Source organism: Dermacentor variabilis, chromosome 7 (assembly GCF_050947875.1).
Source record: "Dermacentor variabilis isolate Ectoservices chromosome 7, ASM5094787v1, whole genome shotgun sequence".
Taxonomy (NCBI): Eukaryota; Metazoa; Arthropoda; class Arachnida; order Ixodida; family Ixodidae; genus Dermacentor; species Dermacentor variabilis.
In genome coordinates, this window is record NC_134574.1 from 129,155,532 (window position 1) to 129,169,142 (window position 13,611).

The following is a 13,611-nucleotide window of genomic DNA, read 5'->3' on the forward strand; positions in this document are numbered from 1 at the left end:
AGTATTTGAATTTCGCGCCGAAACCCCAATGCCGGTACGTCAGTCTGACGTCAGAGATTCCAAAGTATGTTTTCTCTTTTGGGCCGCGTTCGCTGAGCAAAGGTTTCCGAAACTTGCCATGCTTAATATTCGCTTCCTTTAGAACACAATGTAGTCAGTCTGTAACGCTATATAATTAAATAGGCCCTAGAAGGTGCCATCAGAATCCATGACGTCACAGCGAGCAGGTGCGGGAACTTCACGGAGGCGTCGCCACCCGTCTTTCGTTGTTGCGCTTTCTCTGGCTCACCAAAAGAGTGGCGTTTTCGGCGTCGTAGAAAGGTAATTTACTGATGCAGATGAAATCATTCTTCTCTTTAGTGTCCCTTTAAAGAGTGATAACATATAAGCGCCTGCAGATTGTTGCATGATCCTCTACCGTCGCAGCGCACGCGACTCAAATGTCGGCCTTCAGCGAGACTGTCACTCTGTCCGAGGCAAACGATAGTCCCACCTACCACTCCTAAAATATTCCTTACTTTCTTTTTTTCTCTTTATCGCGTTGAAGTTGGAGGGGTCACCACGGTTGCAAGCAGCGCGTCGGCGAACTGGCCGTCCTGGTTTGCCGACAGCGGCGCCACCTTGCGCACTGTCGCGCAGTTTCAGTGAAACACAGGGCACGCACCTAGGGCGTGCGCTACAAAGGCATCGCGGAGCGGAGGACAGCGCCTCATCCAATATACATGAGACCCGAAGTGCGCAAACGTATACAACCGCGCAGAGTATGACACGCAGCGGGAAAGCCAGGCACGCATGCCGCGTGCATCGCAAGCCGTCGCAGCAGCGACAGTAGCCTTGAAGCCGATGCGATGAAGCGTCCAGCTTCGCTTGCGTATACGTGTGTACATGCATGCAGATTTGTTTTCAAACGTACCACTCTGCGCATTTGTTTATACGTGTATAAATAGGGCGGCGAAGCCGCCCGCACGCTTTCCAATTCGTCTGCTATGCTGTCGAGAAAGAGAGCAGACGACGCGGCGTTTTTGTTTTCAGAAAGAGCCGGCAGGGCGAGAGGGAAGGAAGGCGACTCTATCCGGAGACATGCAGACGGCGACTGCGCGAGACGCCGGAAACGAGAGCACATAAGAGCAAGCGCGGAAATCGTCTGCCGCGCTCGACATTTTGCGATTCTGCTGCTGCTGCTTCGGGGGCAAAGCAGACTCGACGCAGTGCGAAGGCATCAGGACATACTCTAGACGCTGTTGATACCGTCTCTTTTCTCTCAGCGCATTTGTTCCTCTGCATCCGTCTTTTTTGGTTCTGACTCTTCCGGCCTTTGTAAACCGCGACGGAAAAACTGATAAGCGGCACGGGAATGTCGAAAGCGAGGCGCGAGCTGGAAGCAGTCAGTCTGCGAAACCACCACCCCACGCTCCCCGTTCCGGATCCACGACATTTGCTGCACGCAACTCGTGCTCGAAACGGGTGTCGACGCGACACAACTATCTACACAGGCGCAGCCAAAACGCACCAAACCAAAAAGACGTATATTCATTTGTCTTCCCAATAGGGACACTTTCTGGCGAAAACACATGTCTTTAGAGTGGGAGGCGATCTCCGTATATGTCACTAGCATGGCTCGGCTCTGGCGGGGTTTGGATGCTTGCGCAAAAACACTTTAATATATGCAATCATCTGCTGCACAAACTTACGAAACATGGAGAACTAGAAATAGCGGGCGCTAGTTGTCCAGCATGTACAAGGCAATCTGGCTTCTAAGCACGCGCCAGTGTTACATAAGAGGTTATTTCTTCTGGGATTGGGGGGGGGGATAGATATCGAATGGCCCGGATACGCTTGATTACGAAAGTTCTGCATACGTCGGCGACATGTTCAAGCACAATCGCAAGCGACTAGAGCAACCGGCGTGTTTGAAGACAAGGTCTTCTTAGGCGATTTCAGACGGATTTGGCGTATCTGGGATCTGGGCATCTTGTAACCACTTCTAGAAAGAAACGGTCATTTAGGTGACTTGTAGATGCCGTATGAACATGGCGATGGCACTAAATGATACCTCGTCATGCCGAGAATGCGTAAGAATAGTCAGCAACTAAAGATATAATAGTCAATCATGAGCCACTCCACTCTGTGAAGGTGGATGATCAGAGAGACTGTTTAGCACAGGACACGGAGGTGACACATAATTTTGAACAAAGGTACGAACTCATTTGTTGTCTTGATGGGTTTTCATCGTGACACCAGATGCGCGCACACATTCTTGTATCACCTCTGTTATTAAATGCGCATGCATTTCTATGCCTACCCAAGGAGAAATTTGTCCGTCACGCAAGACAATGAGTGGCTCATACCTCCGTAAGCCAGCAAAAGAAATATTATCTACCGACAGTTACTGATCTTGAGAATGGTATGGTATGGTATGATGAACTTTATTTAATGTCCTGAAGATCAACCCTCAGGTTGACGCAGGCGGCTCCCACGTCGGGACAGTAAGGTTTAACCTTACCGCCGTATCATGGGCCTTCTGGACGGCCTGTACTTGATCGAAAAGACCTCCACTGTGTAGGACTCGCTGCCACCAGTCTCTCTCCTTGTCACAGTCTGTGAAAGTCACAGGACACTGCCAAAGCATGTGATCCAGAGTAATGATGCCATTACACTTCTCGCAATTGATTGGTATCTCTCTTTCAGGATATATCTTGTTAATAAAGTTTGGACTTGGATAAGTTCCTGTTTGCAACAATCTCAGAGTCACCGCTTGAGCTCTATTGAGCTTAGCGTGTGGCACTGGGAATTCCCTTCTGTTGATGTAATAATGCCTCGTGATTTCATTATATGTTAGTAATTGGTCCCTGTTCTCCTCCTGTATATTATTAAGGTCCTGGTCGCGTAGTGCACGGATAGTAAGTCCTCGTGCAGCTGCGTTAGCCATCTCGTTTAAATTCTTCCGAGATGGATCGACAGACCCCATGTGCGCAGGAAACCAGCGGATTTCGATCTCTTGGCTGTACAACTCACCGATCAGCTGGGCAGCCCTTTTGGTTACAAAGCCATTGGTAAAGTGTCTAATAGCCATCTTAGAGTCACTGTAAATCTTCGTCCACTTATTATTCCTTAAAGCCAATGCTATCGCTACTTGTTCCGCGACTGTCGTGTCTTTAGTCATGATTGTAATAGCATCCCGAGTGAGACCATCTGCATCTACTACTACTGCCGTAAAGGCTTTCTTTCCTCTGACCCACGCAGCATCTACAAATGCCGCATGTTCTCTGTCGTGTTCTATCTCTTTCAGGAGAGCTTTGGCCCTTGCCTTTCGTCTTTCCAGGTTGTGCACCGGGTGCATATTTCTGGGGAAAGGAGTCGTCTTGATTACCTTTCTTATGCTATCTTTTAGTTCTACTGTGCCTTCCCCTGAAATTTTGGATTCTGTTGGGCACCATCCTACCTCTTCTAGTATTGCTCTACCTGGCCTTGTTCCAGAGAGCCTCTCTCTGTGGGCAATTTGCTGAGCTTCAATTATCTCGGCTATTGTGTTGTGGAGCCCGAGTTTCATTAATTTGTTATCCGGAGTGTTAATCGGTAACCCCACTGTTGTTTTGACTAGCCTTTTAATTAATCTGTTCAACTTGTTTATCTCTGTCTGTGTCCAAGTGAGCATCCCAGCTACATATGAGAAGTGACACAAGGCGAAAGCGTGGACCAGTCTCATGGCGCTCTCCTCTCCCAGCCCTCTGTGTCTGTTAGTGATTCTCCTTAGCAGTCTTATTACCTCCACAGTCTTGCTTGTGATGTGTCGTATTGTTCTTCCATTTGCCCCGTTTGCCTCCAGGAATAACCCTAAGACTCTAATGGATTCTACTTGCTTAATAGATTCGCCTGCCTTCGTGGTCAGTAATAACCTGGGTTCTTCCTCGGGAACGTATCCCCTCGGTTTTCTACCCCTTCTTCTGTTCTTGAGTACAAGGAGTTCAGACTTATTAGCAGAGCATTTGAGTCCCATGCCTTCTAAAATAGACTCTACCTCATAAATGCTCTTCTGAAGTCTGCTTTCCACATGTCCCATACTTCCTTCAGCGGTCCATATAGTCACATCGTCTGCATAAATGGTAAAGTGAATGCCCTCTATCCCTTTTAGTCCCTTTGCCACTTTTGACATGGCCAGGTTGAAAAGCATAGGTGACAAGACCGACCCTTGTGGCGTCCCTCTGTCACCGAGATCCATCTTCTTTGATTTAATATCCCCGAATCTAAGGTGAGCTGAACGATTGCCAAGAAAGGTTTTGACCACTTCGTAGAGTTTTCTCCCCAATCCCAGTTCGGAAATCACTTCAAGTATTGCTCTATGCTTAATTCTGTCAAAAGCTTTTTCGACATCCAACCCCAAGAGAGCTCGAGTGTTTTTTGGTTTAGCTAATAGCAGTTGATGTTTGATTAACAACATGGCATCTTGTGTGGACAAGCCTGATCTGAAACCAATCAGATTGTACGGTAGGATGTCATTGTCCTCCACATATTTCGTTAACCTGTTCAGTATGACATGCTCCATTGTCTTCCCTAGACATGATGTTAACGAAATTGGCCTCAGATTATCCAAGTTGAGTTGCTTGCCCGGCTTTGGTATTAAGATAGTACTGGCCGTCCTCCATTCTTCTGGATATACCCCATTTTTCCATAGGTCATTAATGTATGTGGTCAGATATTTTATTGAATCGTCGTCCAAATTCTTAAGCAATCTGTTAGAGATGACATCCGGGCCAGCTGCTGACCTACTATTCAGATCATACAGTGCCGTGCGTACCTCACTTTCGGTGAATTCCTGATCCATATATTTGCATTCTACCCCTAAGTAATCGGGATAACTCACATCCTGATCTTCTTTCCTGAGAGGCAAGTATTTAGTAGCCAATCGCTCCATTATGCTCTCTGCGCTTGCAGTCTGACTCTCCTGGTGTACCAGTTTCGCCACTGCCGTACGTCTATTCGATTTAGTGCCTTTTTCGTTGAGCAGATGCCTCAGCAGACTCCAATTGCCTCCACGTTTTATCCTTCCGTCTAGACATTTACACACCTCATCCCATTTTTGTTTCTGCAAATATCGTGCGTGTTCCTCTATACTCTTATTGAGCTGAGCAATTCGTTTTCTAAGTCTCCTGTTTAGGCGTTGTGATTTCCATCTTTGTAAAATCGATTGCTTGGCTTCGATCAAATGCGCCAATCTACTATCAATTTGTTCAACCTCTTCCTCTGTCTCTATAGCCTTAGTTGCTGCATTCAAGTCGTCCCTAAGCTGACCCACCCACTCTTGTAGTGTGATGCGCCCCTTTCTATCTGTGTCTGCTCTGTCTTTTCTGATTTTTCTAAAGTGCTCCCAGTCTATGTAAGTGAAATGCTTTACCTCCCCCCCTGTCGTTTCGACCATTATGTGTAGTATGTAATGGTCGCTTCCTAGGTCCGTACCAGAGTTGATCCAGTCTGCCCTGGGTAAGTTATAAGTGAAGGATAAGTCCGGGGTAGTGTCCCTACACGTGGAACTGCCACACCTGGTAGGAAAGGCTGGGTCCGTGATAAGAGAAAGGCCTAAATCTGTGGCGAGATGCCAGATTGCTTCCCCTTTTTTACTACTCCAGCGGTAACCCCAAGATTGGTGTGGGGCGTTGAAGTCCCCTCCTATTATGAGTGGCGCAGTTTTGGCTACCCTCATGGCCTTATTAAAAATTGCTCTGAAGCTCTGTCTCATCTCTCTGGGACTGCTATATATGTTGAGGCAGAACAAGCTTTGCGCTTTACCTCTGTGCCTATTTAGGACCATTTCTATCAATATGTATTCAATTTTACTCGCCCCTAATTTTAGATCGTGCTCTATGTAGGGAATTTTCTTGTCAATTAGGGTGGCAATTCCTCTGCCTGGTTCTTTGCCTTTGCAGACCGAGTTGAAGCCGGACAGCCCGATCTCCTCCGCTAGAGTTTCCTGCAACATTATTAATTTATTAATATTAATTAATTTATTATTTATTAATTTATTAATTATTTATTAATTTATTGAAAATGCATATCTAAGTTATGAGACATATAAGCTTTTGCACAGAATGAAGCGATTTTGCATCATATTAGGGGGCTGAGTTTTGGACACGCAGATTTGTTGGCGGATACGAAAAATCCGCGAAAGCCTAGCCCCCCCCCCCCCCCCCATAAACAGCTTCACTGTAGTAAAAAAAAAAAAAACGTGTGGAAGTAGCCATAAACGGGAAAGGATGTGAGTATCTGTGTCGCAGTCCCACTCTGCCATGCCGCCACCAAATGTCATCTAACTACGAGGGTGGCGATAATGGCTTGTTGTCAGTCAACATTGAACCTAACCATTTGCACGCCATCTAATTACCGCGCCCTCTACCAGATGGCGCTGAGTGCCATTTGCATGCTACATTGTTACCTACCAAGGCCAGGACATTGTTACCTACCAAGGCCAGGGTACCGCTACTTTCTCAAGGCGATGCCCACCCGTTACAAAGGGGAAGGCCACTAAATCCAATCCAATGCTCCAAAAGTAGGGAGAACAGAAACAACGGAGGCGTACAAAGAGAGAATTCCCAGTAATTATTAAAAAAGTTTGTTGCTGAGAATTTTTTCGCGTTTGTGTATTTTCTCAAAAATATGCGTAGGACATTAGGCAAAACGAGAACAACAGCGTGGTGCAACCCACCAACCCGTTTCAAGGGGGACGCTCATAGCATCCATCCACCTAATAAGTTTTGAACGCCGTGTGGCGCAACCTGCTGGCGAAAAAAGAAGTTGGCCGAGTAGTACAGATGGTACAGATACGACGACGCTAGAGTAACGGGAGTCTCGCTTCTACTGCGTGTTGCTTCGCGTTTTCTTCACAGTTTTTCGGTCTCAAGAAATCCTTGTAGCATACACACGACATTGTGCGCTACCGCCTCTAACATAGGTCGTTGTTACAGGCTTCGGCTTGGAAGCTTTGGTACCCGAAGTGTCGTAACCGCCGTTATTGTTGGATGAGGAATTGCCACGAACAGGAGTGTCTGAATCCCGGTGTGTGTGTGTTCTAGCGGTTCCCCTCAAAGCCGTACAGAGTAGAGCGACGGAAGAGATGTGCCCTGTTCGACGCCGTAAAGTGAGTACACAATAAAGACAAATTCACGCAGGAACTCCTCTGGGAGTTGTCCAAGTACATGCGTAAGCATTGTGCCACTTGACCATCTCCACGCAGCCCGGTGTCATTATCAATGTTATGAAACTTGATCTCATCAGTATAAACAACAGCGCTGCGGCGACACGAGTTGCTGAAGACGGCGGCGCAAGGTGAATTGATGAAGCAAGCAAACTACCGCAGGTGGAAGGCAAGGAAGGCATTTACATACTTGGTTATACATAGCCGTATTAGAACAGTTGCAGAAAACAACAATATATTAAGTTGCTGAAGACGGCGGCGCAAGGTGAATTGATGAAGCAAGCAAAGTACTGCAGGTGGAAGGCAAGGAAGGAATTTACATACTTGATTATACATAGCCGCATTAGAACAGTTGCAGAAAACAACAATATATTAAGTTGCTATAACTATAAAACGACGAAACTATCGCTATGTATTCAAAAAAGGAAAAAGAAAGGGAGCTATACTGTTTTCACAACGAAAGAGGCGCACAGCTCAGTCAATGAAACAAGAAACAATGAAACCTTAGTTAGTTAGTTAGTTAGTTAGTTAGTTAGTTAGTTAGTTAGTTAGTTAGTTAGTTAGTTAACTGGGGTTTAATGGTGCAAAAGCGGCTAAGGCTATGCTGCGCCAAACACGAGGTGTTTTAAAATCCAGTTTATGAAGGAAAAGGCTGTGTTAATCATTTATATTTTATGTAAAAATCCAGTGTCGTCTAGAAATTTACGGACGTCACATAATGGAACTAGCGGACCATCACCTAAGATTAGAGCAGGGTGTATAGGTATGTGTAGTTGATATAATTTGTGCAAAAGTGTTCGTCTGTGTGTTTCAATCTGCGTACATGTGAGTAATATGTGCATAACTGTTAGTGGCTGTTGGCATTTCTCGCATGTTGGTGTGCCTTCTTTCGTAAGTAAGTAACTGTGTGTGAGGTGTGTGTGCCCAATGCGTAGTCGGCATAAAACTACTTCGATGAACCGCTCCTGATGATAACATGACTTCCACTCGCCAACTATGGGTTTAGTGAGATGTAGCTTGTTGTCGTCGGCACAACGGTGCAATGAAACCTTAGTTTTAACCTCATGAAGAAAAGGAAAGCACCGGGTAAACTTTAATTGGAATGCAGAAATAATGAGGGAAAGCGAAACGAAGGTGGACGTACAGACAGCCTGCCGCAGGCGGAAGCCGATGCCTGCATACCAATGGAGCCTCAGGCAGCCCCCGCCGTACTCTACACTCTAACACAAGATTACGCCCTTCGGGGTGTATATTTGCCACACAACGATAAACGTCATCTCTATTGTCCGCATTTCCTTTCTCTAACGCTGCGAGCCCGGTACTTCCCAGCAACGAACGGCATGCGCGTTATGGGCATGACATAGCATTCCCGAAAGGAAAGTAGCGGGCCTGTCTTGGCGCTTTTTGGCCATAGCTGGCCCTTGCGCCACTAAACAATACACATTCACTCAAAGTAGCGGGCGCGACGTTTTCAAGAAAGGAAACGCAAGCAAGGCAGATGGCGATTATTGTTGTGTGGAAGATATACACTCCAAAGGGTGTAACTGTTTTTAGAGCGTTTCTCGGGTACACTCTTAAAATAGTTTACACCCTTTGGATTGTATTTCGTCCCCAAACGACAATCGTCATCTGTGTTGCCCGCATTTCCTTTCGTTAACGCTGCGAGCCCGGGGCTTCCTAGTCACGAACGGATCGCGCGTTATCAGCTTGACACATGCACTCTCGACAAGAAAGTAGCAATCGCCGAGTTTTCAAGAGAGGAAGCGCAAGCGAGGCAGATGACGATTATCGCTGTGTGGCAGATATACACCCCAAAGGGTGTAAACTTTTCTTTTTAGAGTGTATTTGCGTAAGTGCAAGTTATAGCCCTGGGAGTGTTAGCCAACCCCGCTCGCGGCCATGGAGGCGGATGTGCAACACGCCTTCAACCGTGCTGTGGTCATCGTCCAAAATGTGAAACGGCCTGCAGCTTTTTTTTTTCTTTTTGAATGAATCGCGTTGGACTTTCCAGAGGCTCGCGGCACAGCAATAGACTGCAGCCTGCACCACCGCAGGGCATCGTTACCCTATCGCGTCGCTTTGTGGCCAGCACGTCACACTTCGTCCCGCGGTAACGTCGCGAAAAGAAAAAATTGGAGGACGCTTAAGCTTCGCCTTCAAGAGTGGAACGCGACAGCGTTCCCGTCGACCCGCCAAGGGGTGTAAGACAATGGGCTACGGCGCAGCGACTACGCGCCCCACATCGGACGCGGTGAGCGTCGAGCAACGCAGCGTTCGGCGCGACAAGTAGTAGTAGTAGTAGAAAACTTTTAATGAGATCGTTTAAGAGATTCGCGGATTCGAAGCCTCCGTCGTCTTTCTTGGCGCCGGCGACTTGAGGCTTCTCTTCAGCAAGGTTGGGCCCCTAGTCCAGGGCTCCACTGAGTCGCGCTGCATCAGCAGCGTGCCGCACTAAGGCCCTTTGGGCCGCGAGCTCGCTGCTGGTGAGCCGGCTCTCCCATTGCTCCGCACTCGGGAATTCGTGTTGGTGGAATGCTTTATTTCGTTCGCACTCCCATGTGATGTGGTATAGTGTGGGTGTGTCGCCGCACCAGGGGCAGTTTGCTCTGTATTGTGTTGGTGACATCTTGTTATAGATGTACAAGTTGGGGAAGGAGTTCGTTTGTAGCCTACGCCAGCCGACTGCTTCCTCCCTCGTGAGGGCTTTGTGTGGTGGTGGGTACTTGAATCTAGTCCCCCTGTATAGTTGTAATGTCTCTGTGTATCCCCCCTCGCATGCCAGTAGCTGAAGCTCCAGAACATCTGACACGCCTGCTCGGTATGTAAGCCCTCGAGCTAGGCTGTCTGCTCTTTCGTTCCCCGCTACGCCTGCGTGGCCTGGGACCCAGATTATGTGTTGTATGGGTGTCTGCTCAGCAGAGGCTGCTGCCCCACTGATTATCCTGAGGGCCATGCCGCTAATTCTGCCCTTTGTATAGTTTTTACACGTGTCTTTCGAGTCTGTTAAGATGTTTAGGGATCGGCCTTGCCTATAGCCTTCTGCTACCGCCAGCGCGACGGCAATTTCCTCGGCCTCCGTTATGCCCACGACCTCCACTGAGGCGCATGTGGCCATGTCTCCTGTGCTATTAGCTACCACCGTAGCGGCTAAGCGCTTCCCTGCATGTACGTACATGGAGGCGTCCGTATAGACTGTGTTCTCTGACCGGCCTAGCCTCCTTTCTAGCTGCTCGGCCCTTGCTGTTCGTCTGTCCTCGTGTAGGTTAGGATCCATGTTTTTAGGCAGGGGTCCTACATTAAAGGTCTTTCTAAGGTCGTCCGGTACGTCCGCGTATCTGTCTACCAGTCCGCACGTGTTCCGACCCAACCTTCTCAGGAGCGCCCTTCCCGTAGAGGAGCCTCTGAGTCTGATGAGTTGTGCCCCCAATCGAGCCTCGGCAAGCTCATCGAAGGTATTGCTGATTCCGAGTTGGAGTAGCTTCTCGTTTGATGCGTTTCTGGGTAGGTGTAGAGCAATCTTGTATGCCTTCCTGAGAATACAGTCGGCTTGCTCTCGCTCCGCCTTTGTTGTTGCGTGGTAGGGCAAGGAGTACATAACTCTGCTAACGATTAGGCTGTTGACGAGTTTGAGGGTATCTTCTTCTTTCATCCCGTACCTTCTCTGAGAGACTCTACTGATCATTCTGCCAACCTGCTCCGCGGCTCTTCTCAGCAGGCTGATGGTATGGCTGCATTTTCGGCTGCTCTGCAGCCACATGCCTAGGATTCGTACCATGTTCTGCTCTGGGATCAATTGCCCCTCTAGAACTACTTCCAGCGAGGCTTTGGTAGGATTTCTTCCGATCCTGATGATTTCCGACTTCTCCGTTGCGGCGCGACAACGAAATGTGCGCCTGAGCAAGCGACGCACGCCTGCGCCTTAGAAACAGTTCGCTTCTAAGGCAACACCGCGTTCACTAGAGGCGCTTTTGTACCCCTTTGAAGCATGGAACTCGTTGCTCAGTGTAAAGAAAAAAAAAACTCGTCGCTCAGTGGTAACGTCTCCGTCTCACACTCCGGAGACCCTGGTTCGATTCCCACCCAGCCCATCTTGCAAGTTGTTTTTTAGTCATGAAGTGCCTGCTGGGATTTATCGCTCACGGCCAACGCCGCCGACGCCGACGACACCGGCTTTTCTGCGACACGAGCTCCTTAACGCTGTCGCGTTAAAATGCAGCCTATACTTTTTTTTTGTGAGAACGTCAAGACGACGACGCTCACCCTATACCTATACATTCGTATAAGCGCGTGGAACGCTTCAACGGGAAACGCAACGTACCACGCAAGAGTGGCGGACTGTCAGTGACGATGTGTGTGCTGTGCTATGTGCTCTCTCTCTCTTTTTTCTCTCGCTTTCCCCTCCTCCCCATCTTTCATCCCCCCATCCCGCTCCCATGTGTAGGGTAGCAAACCGGTTGAGCTAAACTGGTTAATCTCCCTGCCTTTCCTTCTCCAGTTCTTCCTTCTTTCCCTCCTCCCTTCGGGAAATAGTCTCGCTTGCACTGAAGCGGCCCTTTCTTCAAGGGGAACCTTTGGCACACTCATTTACGCGACTAGATGCAATTGCTTCACTAAATGCCTTGTTTAGCCCCACAAACCCCGAGGCATAATTTTTGCGATAGGCTGAATTTGTTGCCCCCAAAAATTCTCATTTAGGCGCTACAGACATAATCCCATAACTAGCGTTTTGGATGTGCCGGTTGTAGAAGTTCAGCAGATCAATAACCAATTAATTCAATACCGTACTAATTATTCTTTACTTACTTGCCATTTACATGTTCTTTTTGTGCCAATACATTCTCGATGGCCAGAAGTCAGTGCGAACAAAATGTCTTCATTTTCCTTGACGTAAAATGGCGTTCGAGCTTCGTGAGGTTAATGTTCCTTTTTTTTAAAGAACTTGTATACTACAACCTTTTTCTTCTCGTTTCTCTTTCTTTACTCGTAAAATATTTTGAAAGACTCGTTGGCCTTCCTTATCGTGCTTGTTTCTTTAGTAGCAGCATAATCTACGATAATCAACGATAAGATCAACGATAACGCAGTCAATGAATTCGCGATGCACTAGCAACCTTTGTTTATTTTGGAGAATGATGAAATTGTGTTTTAACAACACTCACTGTACTGCATTGGTTATCTTTGTATCCTGTATTACCCACTCCTCTCTGTAATGCCTTTGGCCCTGAGGGTATAATAAATAAATAAATAAATAAATAAATAAATAAATAAATAAATAGCTGTTGCCTTTTCTTGACAGTTTTAACTTTTCAGCGAAGCTCGAATTTCGTTATTGCAAAGCGAAATTTCTATTACTACATCGCTTCGCGTTTACCCATTCGATTCCGGAGCAATCTCGCAGAGCGCGGATGTGAGTCATTGGTCGCAAGGACAGAAAAAAAGACGCGATTATACTATAGACCCTTTTCATGCTTACAAACAGAGTTCCCAGAAGACTTCCGGTTAAGCCCTCAGTAACGGCATATGTTACAATAGCCTATAAGCTTACAGGACCCTCCAGCTGGCACCAGTTTTGCTGCAGAGTTGGAACGTTTGACAGGTGAATTGTAGTGTCAAGTGCAACAATAAAAGCCCCTACATGAGCTTGATGTTCAGCGCACGTTCCTTATATCTGAAAACACCAAGAATATGTGCCTGGAGTATACTATGCGACAAAATACTTCTTTTTTCTTGGCTAACTGGAATGTCGAAGTTGGCTGACCGGAAGTTCCCTGGGGTCATGAACGCACTGCTGCCACATCGCGGATGCAAAAGAACAGCCAATAATAACCAGGTGGTAGGGCTTAGCTCAAGGCCGGCAGTGTCTGCCGCATCTAAAACAGCAGCTGCTACCCCGAGTCGATGTTCTGGAAAGGTGCTGAAAGGAAGGAATAACCGAACAACGCGCGACAGATAAACAACGAGCGCAATAAAAAAAAAGAAAAGAGAAAAAAAAAGCGCAGCGCAACACGCCCGTGCCGTCTGCGCTGCGGTTTCCACAGGCGTGAAAGCGAGGTGACAAGCGTGGAATAATCGAAGCCGGGCGTTACGCCGGATCACCGAGAAGAAGCACAAGAGTCGAGAGGCGGTCGCAGGCTGTGTTAGCGTCGTTTCTTTTTTTTTTTTAATTTCTCTTTCTCGATCAGTTTTCTTGGGTTAGCAGTAGGATAATATAGCCTTTTGTTTTTGTAACCCTGGCGTTCTTTCGTGCGATCTCTCAGGATGACGGCGTGTAGTGAGAAAAGCCGATGTTATGGGAGTTTTTCTGCAAGAAGCCGTTCAAGTAGCCGTGTCAAAAAGAGTAAAAAAAAAGTTAATCGAATGTGCGATTAAAAGCGAGGACCTCCCAGTAACGAGCGCAATGCTATGGAGCCTTCTTTTTTTTTTCA